This window comes from Diabrotica virgifera, chromosome 3, assembly GCF_917563875.1.
Source record: "Diabrotica virgifera virgifera chromosome 3, PGI_DIABVI_V3a".
NCBI classification, from domain to species: domain Eukaryota; kingdom Metazoa; phylum Arthropoda; class Insecta; order Coleoptera; family Chrysomelidae; genus Diabrotica; species Diabrotica virgifera.
The window spans coordinates 272,390,515-272,401,664 of NC_065445.1; positions in this window are offsets into that span (position 1 = coordinate 272,390,515).

Consider the following 11,150-nt stretch of genomic DNA (forward strand, 5'->3'; position numbering starts at 1 on the left):
TTTAAGTCCTATTTATAAATATCATTTATACCAAAAATTCTCCTAAAAAGTGACGTTTTTGTGACGTTAAAAAGGTTACGTAGAAGTAACGTAAAATTGTTACGTAACATCGCTGTGACTTTTATACGTATATTTTAGGTAAAATTTGATGTAACTTTTGTCGTAACTTCTCCCAAAATGTTTACGTTTGTTTGACGTTATATATACGAACACTGTTAGCTGGGTATGTATTACAAATAATATTAGATAAAATTATAGGAGAAACAGAGAGAAAGAGAGAGATAGAGAGAGAGAGAGACAGAGAGAGACAGAGAGAGGGAGAGAAGAACGAGCAATAAAGAATGGTGCCAGAATGTAGGAGAGGTAAAAAGCAAAAAATATGAAGAAAAGCTCAAATAGATGATATCCAAAAATTGATATTTATTATTACGATAATTAACAATATATAAAGAATTATAATTTAATCAAAGGTCAAATCATTTAACCTTTGGTTAAACACGTTTATTGGATTGATATCATTAATTTAATTAAACAATTAGCACTTGCAAATATAGTTTCAATGATATGGAAGATTGTTTACTGAGAATTTAAATATTATGATAATAATATAAGCCATCTAAAAAAATTGTTACGAGATTAGTCTTTAACATCTCATCGGACAAACGTTTCCATTATTAACCAACTTCTTCTTCTTCCTCTTTATAATCCATTCTGCTTGTTCATTGGAGGATTGATACCTCTATGGAAGGTTGTACTCTATCTTTTGCGCTGTAGGCCGATACTTCTTATCATCATCCAACCAATTTACTTCCACTGCTGGACATAGGTCTCCCCCAATTGAGGCGCTTATTGTATAAAGGGTATAAGTCCACAATACTTAGTTTTGAGAAAAACGAAAAAAACTATTTAGTTTAGAAGCTTGATGACCTATCAAATTTTGTCCTACAGATGAAATGTAGACTAGTAGAGTGACATGTGATAGGAGCAAACTTGTCTTTGAAAACTTTTAAGGCCAAAAAGTCGTTTTTAAAGGCTGGGACTTGTTTCCCTTATACGTTCAGTGAATAAAAGACGAAATAATGCTGCTTCTCTCTTCTTCTTCTTCAAATGCAAATCCACTAATGGATGTTGGCGATCACATTTTCCATTAACTCTCTGTTTCTTGCAATGTGGATCAGTGATTGTATGTCGGTAATCCCTGTCCATTGCCTTATGTTTCGGAGCCAGGACATTTTCTTGCGTCCTATTCCTCTCTTGCCTTCAATTTTACCCTGGATTATAAGTTGAAGGAACTGGTATTTTTCGTTTCGCATGATGGGACCCAAATACGCCGTTTTTCTTTTCTTGATGTTTTCGAAAAGCTGACGTTCTTGGTTGATTCTTTTAAGGACATCCACATTTGTGACTTTCGCCGTCCATGGTATCTTTAGGATACGGCGATAAAGCCACATTTCGAAGGCTTCTAATCTGTTTATATCCCTCGTTTTGAGTGTCCAGCCCTCTATGCCATATAGCAGCACCGACCACACGTAGCATTTAGTAAACCTTAGTCTCAGTGTAAGGTCGAACTCTGAGCAGCTCAGTACCTTCCTGAATTTTACGAAAGCTTGTCGAGCTTGCTCAATGCGACATTTTACTTCCCTGTCCGATGCCCAGTCTTCAAAAAGCCACGTTCCTAGGTATTTGAATTTGCTCACTCTCTCAATGGAGTTAGTATTCAGTGTTATGGTGGAGTTTTCAAATGCATCCAAGTTTCTGGAGATGATCATGAATTTGGTCTTTTTGGTATTAATCTCTAATCCCATTCGCTTACTGTATTCTCCGATTATAGTGACAAGTTGTTGAAGATCTGTTATGTTGTCGCAAATTAAGACAGCATCATCAGCATATCGTATGTTGTTGATTAATACTCCATTCACTTTGATTCCCATCTCTGCATCTTCCAAAGACTCTTGAAATATGGCTTCCAAATAAATGTTAAATAAAAGAGGGGAAAGCACACATCCCTGCCGAACACCCCTTCTTATATGTATGGATTTGGATATAGAATTGTCTATTTTTAATTGTGCTGCCTGATACCAGTACAAGTTTTCAATGCATCTTATGTCTTTTTGGTCTATATCAAGCTTCTTGAGGATCTGCATTAACTTGTGATGTTGGACACGATCAAACGCTTTCTCGTAGTCTAGAAAGCACAGGAATACGTCCTTCCTCTGATCGTAACAATTTTGGACCAACACCTGTGTTGCTACTATTGCTTCTCTTGTTCCCAAACCTTGCCTAAACTCAAACTGAGAATCACTGATGTCCCATTCACATTTTTTGTATAATCTTTGATGTAGTATTTTTAAGAATATTTTTAAAGTGTGACTCATCAGGCTAATGAGTCTGTGATCCTCACATCTTTTTGCATTGACTTTTTTGGGTAGGGGAATAAATGTAGAGAGCAACCACTGCTGAGGATAGCAACCAGTTTCATAAATAAAATTAAATATTTTATGTAGTGTTGAAATTCCCCTTTCATCTAGTAGTTTGAGTATTTCTGAAGGGATTTCATCAGGTCCAGGTGCCTTATTGTTTTTTGAATATAATATTGCCTTTTCTATTTCCTCTTTAGTAATTGAAGGGCCAGTCAGCTGGTCGTCTGTATAAACTTCACTCATGGGTCTTTCGTCATGAAAGAGCTCCTGAATATAGTTTTCCCATATATGAATTTTCTCTTTTTCACCTAGCACTACCTGGTTATCCTGATTAACTATAATAGTTGGTCTTCGTTTTCTGTATATTCCAGCAGTCTCCTTAAGCTTTTTATGTAAATTCCGATCGTCGTGCTGTCGTTGTAAATGTTCTAGATCTATACATTGCTGCTTAAGCCATTCATTTTTTGCTATTCTTATCTTTGCTTTTATTTGCCTGTTAATGTTTTTATACATATTGCTGCCATCTGGGTCATTCTTGTGTCGTCGTCGTTCATCCATTAGTAATAGTATTTCTTCTGTCATCCATTTTTGCTTCTTGTTCTTTGGTTTGTACCCCAAGTTGCTTTTCATGATGTCTGTTACAGCACTTGTAATCGTATTCCATGTTGGTGTTAGATCTTCGGTAATGTTTGTCGTCAATATTTGAATTTGTGTGTTTATTTCATTACTTATTTCTGCTTGTATCATTGGATCTTTCAGTTTATCCAATGCTGCTTCTCTACAGTTAAATTATTAATTTATTTATAAAAAAAGGTTTATTATTACAAACAAGACCTAAAATACATTGTAAGACTAACTAACGTAAGCTAACCGAAGTGATAAAATAAACGATTCTGTAAACAAAATGACATAAACGATGGTGGCGCCACAAGAATTATTGTATAAAGGTAATCAGTCCCGGACGCATATTTACAGATGCTAGCGTGTGTATACACCTGGGTGTTGAAATCGGTTAGGGTTTGGAAAAACAGTACATTTACAAATACTAACAGCTTTGGACACCAGAGGGTTGAAACCAGCTAGCTTTTTTTAGTGGTAATACATGCATAAATGCTAACGGCTATTGACATTAATTTTATACAATATAGTGCAAATGTCTGGAATAAATTCATTATTTCGGAAGCCACCAACTTTAAGGAAAAATCCTGAAACATGTCCATTTTTAATTTTAATTATGACCTTTTGACATATATATTATACTAATGACGTCATCCATCTGGGAGTGATGACGTAATCGATGATTTTTTTTAAATGGGAATAGGGGTCGTGTGCTAGCTCATTTGAAAAGTTAATCAACTCTCTACTCAGTAATATAAACATTGACGTAATTATTTATTATGTCCTAGAAAAATAATTTTGAATTAAATTAATTTACACAAAAAGAAGAATAATATAAAAAATATACATAATTTATTTAATTCAACAAACTGCCACGAGACATAAATATGGGTGGCAGTTCGAAAATTAAAATTAAGCGAAAAGCAAATCACTTTTATCAAAAAACTTTTTTTCTGTTTTGTGACAGTAGTAGAGTGTATTTTGAATTAAATAAATTACATACATTCTTCTTTTTGTGCCAATTAATATAATTGAAAAATTTTTTTCTTGGACACCCTGTATAAATAATTATGTTAATATTTATATTACTGAATAGAACACTGAATAATCTTTCAAATAGGCTAGCACGCGACCCCTATTCTTATCTAAAAAAAATCATCGATTACGTCATCACTCTCAGATGGATGACGTCACTAATTTGATATATATGTCAAAAAGTCATAATTTAAAATTAAAAATCGACCTCTTTTAGGATTTCTCCTTAAAGTCGCTGGCTTCCGAGTTTATTCCAGTCATTTGCACCAATACTGTATAAAATCAATGTCAATAGCCTTTAGCATCTATTCATGTATAGCCACTAAAAAAGCTAGAAGGTTTCACTACTCTGGTGTCCAAATCTGTAAGTATTTGTAAATGTACTGTTTTTCCAAACTCTCACTGATTTCAACACTCTGGTGTCAACACACGCTAGCATCTGTAAATATGCGTCCCGGACTAGTTCTCTTTATACGCTCAAAAAAAATTTTATCGTGCGATATTTCGCGTATGGTGAGAGATACAAATTTCCTTTATAGACTCATCGATCCGTCAACGTTGGTTTAACAAAATGTATATCAATTTAATTTCGTACGGAAGTGGACTTATTCCCTTTATACAATAAGCGATTCAATTGTTTCCACACTTCACGGTTTTGTGCTGATTGTTGCCAGTTTTTACTAATCCTCCTGATATCATCTGTCCATCGTGTAGGCGGTCTTCCTCTACTGCGTTTATCTTCTCTCGGTCTCCATTCGATTAGTTTTCGTGACCATCTTGAATCCTTTAGCCTGGCGACGTGTCCTGTCCAGTTCCATTTCAGCTTGGTGACACGTTTTGTAACATCTGTGGTATCACAGATGATACTTCTTCTATTGATTGGTAATTTTGCTATTTTGTCTCCCCCATTCTGCTTGTGTGGTTATTCAGTGTCCATTAGTTTATTTGCCTACTCCATGTTACATTGTCTTCTAATGTCTTCACTCCTCTTTCGATCTCTCAGTGTATTTCCTGTAATTCTTCTTAGTACTCTCATCTCTGTCGTTTCCAGTAGTCTTTGTGTTGTGGTTGTATCGAGTCTTGTTTCTCATGCATACTATGTCAAACAAAAAACTTCATAAGCAAAAGAAAAACATTAATAGACCAAGATAAGAGAAACACAGCAGATTACAAAAAGGTAAACAAAGCTATCAGAAGGAACATTAAGGAAAGTCAAAGGAGAGTACAAGAAGAAAAAAAAATAGAAAAAAACCATTGAACAAAATAAAAATATGAAGTGCTTAAGAGGAAACAGTAGCGATCAACAGGTAGCGAAAACGCGTTCCAAGATTGCGGCTGTAATTTTGAATATTTTTTCGAGATATTTGGCTCACGTATTCGTAATATAATAAAGAATGGCGGTACAGAGCCCAATTTGAAAAATATATTAATATGTGGAAATTACTCTGTAATTAAATACAATACTAAAAAAACGAACCTGTACTGCCATTAAGAAGAACAAAAAATACACTTTCTTCAAATAAACTTTTTTATCCGATGCCTAGATTTTGTATTATTTTGGAACTACTAATGAAATAAAAAATTTTAGTAGTTCCAAAATGACACAAAATCTAGGCATCGGATAAAAAAGTTTATTTGAAGAAAGTGTATTTTTTTGTTCTTCTTAATGGCGGTAAAGGCTCGTTTTTTTAATATTGTATTTAATTACAGAGTAATTTCCACATATTAATATATTTTTCAAATTGGGCTCTGTACCCCCATTTTTTATTATATTACGAATACGTGTGCCAAATATCTCGAAAAAATATTCAAAATTACAGCCGCAAACTTGGAACGCGTTTTTGCTACCTGTTGATCGCTACTGCTTAAAACCACAGCTTGGAAGCATACAGATTAATAGTATAAAGAACAAAGAAGGCATAGAGACCAATAATATAGAAGAAATTATACAGATAACACAAGAATATTATAAAACCTGTACAATACAAAACAGAAACCAACACAAGAAATCCTTAAGCAACTACAAATAAAAATAAAAATGTCAATTCCGACTTACAACCAGAAATCAGTAAGAATGAGATAAAAAGAGCACTCAAGGAGATGAAGAATAATGAATCGCCAGGAAAAGACGGGATAACTGTAGAAATGTTAAAAAATGGTGGGAAAACAACTAGAGACGTTTTGTACATACTTATGAATAAAATTTTAATGACAAAACAAATACCCAATACTTGGAACGAAGCAGTAACACTGTTACTATTTAAGAAAGGAGATAAAAAGGATCTAAAGAATTACATACCCATAACTTTACTAAATGTGATGTACAAACTATTAACCAAGATATTAACAAACAGATTAACAACTAAATTAGATGAATACCAGGCAAGAGAACAAGCCGGATTTAGAAAAAACTTCAGTACAAGTGACCACCTTTTAACGATGAAGATATTAATCGAAAAAGCTAACGAATATCATATCCCACTATACATGGCATTTATTGACTTCGAAAAAGCATTTGATAGTTTGGAACACTGGGCAGTAAAGAATTCCCTACAAAACAGCAGAATAGACTACAGATATACCGACTTAATTACAAATACCTATATATAATAAGGCAACAACAACTATTAAGCTAATGAAACAAACGGAGCCTATTAAAATAAACCGAGGAGTAAGACAAGGAGATACCATCTCGCCCAAGCTATTCAACCAAGCTCTAGAAGATGTGTTCAAACAACTACACTGAGATGGCTTGGGTATAAACATAAACGGGCAATATCTGAATCACTTACGATATGCTGATGATATTTATTGTATTAATAACAGAAAGAAGTGAAGAACTACAAAGAATGATGGAAGAACTAGATAGAGAATCGACAAAGATAGGACTGAAGATGAATTACAGTAAAACAAAAACCATGGCCAATCAACAAGAAGATCTAATAATTACAGTGGCACAAACAAGAATAGAACAAGTAAAAGAGTATAAATATCTAGGACAAATCACTAGATTAAATAAAGAAAATCAGACCGAAGAAATAAAGAGAAGAATAAGATTAGTCTGGGCATCATTGGGAAAACTGTCTTATATTCTAAAGAACAGAAAATACCCGCAATATCTAAAAACAAGAGTCTTCAATCAATGTATACTCCCTGTTCTAATATATGGCTCTCAGACATGGACGTTTACAAAAGAAAATATGGAAAAAATAGCAAAGACAGAAAGATCCATGGAAAGACAAATGCTGAACATTAAACTATCAGACAGGAAAAGAAACGAATGGATCCGTAACAAAACAAAAGTGAAAGATGTCTCAACCTAAGTAGCAAAGCTTAAATGGAAGTTCGCCGGACACACCCTACGGCAGGAGTATGAAAGATGGACTAAGGCGATTATACATTGGAGACCGTGAAACCACAAACGAAAAAGGGGAAGGCCACAAATGCGATGGTCAGATGACCTGAAGAAGCACACTGGGTCAAAATGGATGCAAATTGCTCAAGATAGAGAGGCATGGAAGAAGGAAGAGGAGGCCTATATCCAAGGATGGATGTTTAGGGCTGATTAGATAGATAGACTATATCATAACCAACTTGACATTAAAAAAGGCTGCATCACAATATATCTGCAGCAAATTCTTTGGTCACGGATTCGCAGAGGTGACGATAATTTAGAGAGATTAATCGTATCTGGAAACGTTCCAGGGAGAAGACCAAATTCAGAATTCAGTCAGCCATTCCATCTGCGAAACCCTTAAAGTAACTGAAGGTAGGAACCAATAGAAACAATTTGTTATGAGTATTGAAGGAAATCACTATCCTCCAGAGAGAGAGAGAGAGATTCAGAGAGAAAAAGAGAGAGAAATATCCAGAGAGAGAGATCCAGAGAGAGCCAGAGAGAGAGATCCAGAGAGAGAAAGAGATTCAACGAGAGGGGAAGAGGTTCAACGAGAGAGGAAGAGAGAGAGAGAGAGAAAGAGAGAGAGAGAGAGAGAGAGAGAAAGAGAGAGAGGGAGACAGAAAGAGAGAGAGAACACACCATCGTATATGTACATTATTTAAAGGATTTACAATTTTTTCTTTGGGACTAAAGCTACAATTTGTTTGAAATTAAATTTATTTGACGTTTCGACTTCCACTTCGGAACTCGTTATAGGGAGTTACGGAAATGGGACGAAGAAGCTTGACAATTGACAGATGCCTACATTGCCTATTCCCTTTGAAATAAAATTCGACGTATTTATCACTCTGTATATAAATTTTTTCTTTAAGTTTACTTGTAATATCAGTATCTGATACGCTAACAAATTGATTAATATTAATATTATAGGTCATTGATCACTAAACAGAAGCAACATTTGAATAATGTTATTTGATTTTGAAACATTTATTATCTTGTTAAATATTTATCGTCTAGTGGACATTGTATAATATCTATGAGACGTAAACTACCACAAATTCTTAATGGATTAACGCGCTTTGGTAACACTATAAAAATTAATTACTAAACCTTATCGAAACATAAAAATAAAGTCAAAGTTTGTAACACGTTATGGCGTAACACGGTTGATTCCAGAGTTTTCTTTAGATCTTTAGAGCATACTATAGAAAATAAATTAATACTACATGAAAGCTATACTATCAGCCAATACAGTTGTCTATTCTGAATATTAAAATAATATGCCAAACAACACAAACTTTTCACAAAAATTATCACAAAAAGACTGGAGGATAAGTTGGACTTCTACCAGTCTAGAGAACAAGCTGGATTTAGATCTGAATATAGCACTAACGACCATTTACTGGTAATAAAAAACCTGATAGAGAAGTCTGCAGAATACAACAAACCATTGGCACTGATATTCGTGGACTACAAGAAAGCATTCGATACGATAAGCCAGCAGAAAATGTTAAATGCATTGATAGAATGCCGAATAGACCATCGCTACACTAACATAATCAAATATATCTACCAAAAGGCAAAGGCTAGCCTAAGACTATCTGAACAACAAACAAATAAATTCTGTATACAGCGAGGAGTACGCAAGGAGACACCATTTCACCAAAGCTATTTACAACCCTTTTAAAACACACTTTTAAGAAAACAGATCTGAACGAATATGGTATTAACATAAATGGAGAGAAGCTCAGTCATTTGGGATATGCAGATGACATCGTTCTTATAGCCGATCGTATAGATGATGCAATAATAATGTTCAGCAAATTATATCACGCTTCCTTAGAGGCCGGACTAAAGATTAACATCAACAAGACGAAAATAATGACCAATCTGTTGCTAAATCATAATATTGTTGTTGGTGGAATGGATATTGTGCAGACTACATCTTATAAGTACTTGGGCATGATGTTCGGTTGGGAAGAGATAACCAAACGTGCGAGCTCCCACGTGGCATAGGATTAGCCTGGGCAGCCTTTGGTAAACCGAATTATGTATTTAAATCGGACTTACCCATATGCCTGAAAAGTAAAATCTTTGGCCAGTATGCGTTGCCTGTATCTACTCACTTATGGAGCGGAAACATTAAGACTCACAAAAAAGGTAGTGAACAAGATTCGCGTAACTCTGAGGGCTATGAAGAGCCAGATGTTGGGTGTTTCCTTGAGACACCCTCCTTGAGAGTATCTCCACCGGTCCGTTCTCAGATGTGACTTTCATCTCTGTCATGTTATTGTTAAGAAACTATTCAAAATAATTGTTTTTCCATACAAAAAAATAATGTGTGTGTACTTTGTACGCACGTAAGAAGTTATACTTCTACTACATATTATGTGATTTTTAAGACAATACCAAAAATTAAAAAAAATAAAAGAATAAAACGCACACAAACACATTGAAAAATACCACAAAGAAAAAATGATTTCTGAACGATAATAATTGTTGGCAAAAATTTTAAATACGCATTTTCTAAAAAAAAAAAATATATAACAAATATACTTACAATCATAAAATGCATAAAAAAATAAAAAATAAAAACTTGCATCGGGAATCCAACCCATGAATTTCGGGTCGCTTTGATTCATAATCGAAGCCTAGACTCACTCGTCCAATTCCACATTATTTGTCATGTGGAAAAATAGGGTAACTGAACGTTTTACTGTTTGACAGTTGTTTTGAATATAATTAAATTATGTAGTTTAAATTTTGTGGAAGAAAATATTAAAATATAACAAAACAGTAAGAAAACAATATATTAGATGAAGATTGGTAGAACTTTCGTTGGTAATCAAATTAAGTATGTAAATCAAAGCATTACATACCTACTAGATAAATAAATCTACGCCAAAAAATCATAATTTAAAAATAAAAATCGGACCTAATTTGGGATTTCTCTCTAAAATCCCCATTCTTGAGAAAATAAATGTACAGTAGAGCGTCGATTATCCGAACGTCGATCAACCGAACGACCGCTTATTCGAACTATCGACTCCCGCGTCCCGCACTCGAATACCGAGCAAGCGTTAGTAATTGACGCTTAAAATATCTTCAATTTTCTTCAATATTGTATCCAAAAATAATTATGTTGTTGCAAAGACTGCACTTTTTTGTTTAGTTGCTAGTTGTCATTATCAAGATATAAATAAATATGTAGGTATATAAATATGGCTTTTATTCACTTGTGGATAAATATGTATGACTATAAATATGTATCAATATATTGTAGTTCGATTATCCGAACAAATCGGTTTTCCGAACACCTATGTCCCCCAATTAGTTCGGATAATCGACGCTCTACTGTATTTCAACCTAATCCAAATGTATAATTACAATATGATTATAATAAAAAGTACTTACCAAATTAGAATGAGTTTTCCTTGTCCACTATAGTCCAAAAGTCCAAAAATATAGGTATATGAAAACTATTTAAAAAGGCAGTATAACTATTAACTAACTTTTGTTTGTTGTTTCTTTTCACACAAATTTTAAAACGCAACAACCATAAATAATCTAACTACAGCTGTGCCACAGCCGCCATATTGAATAATGTTTGACATATCATTTGAACATCCAATCAGAACAAAGTTATAATGTGCATGCGCCGGGATCATAGGTTTTAA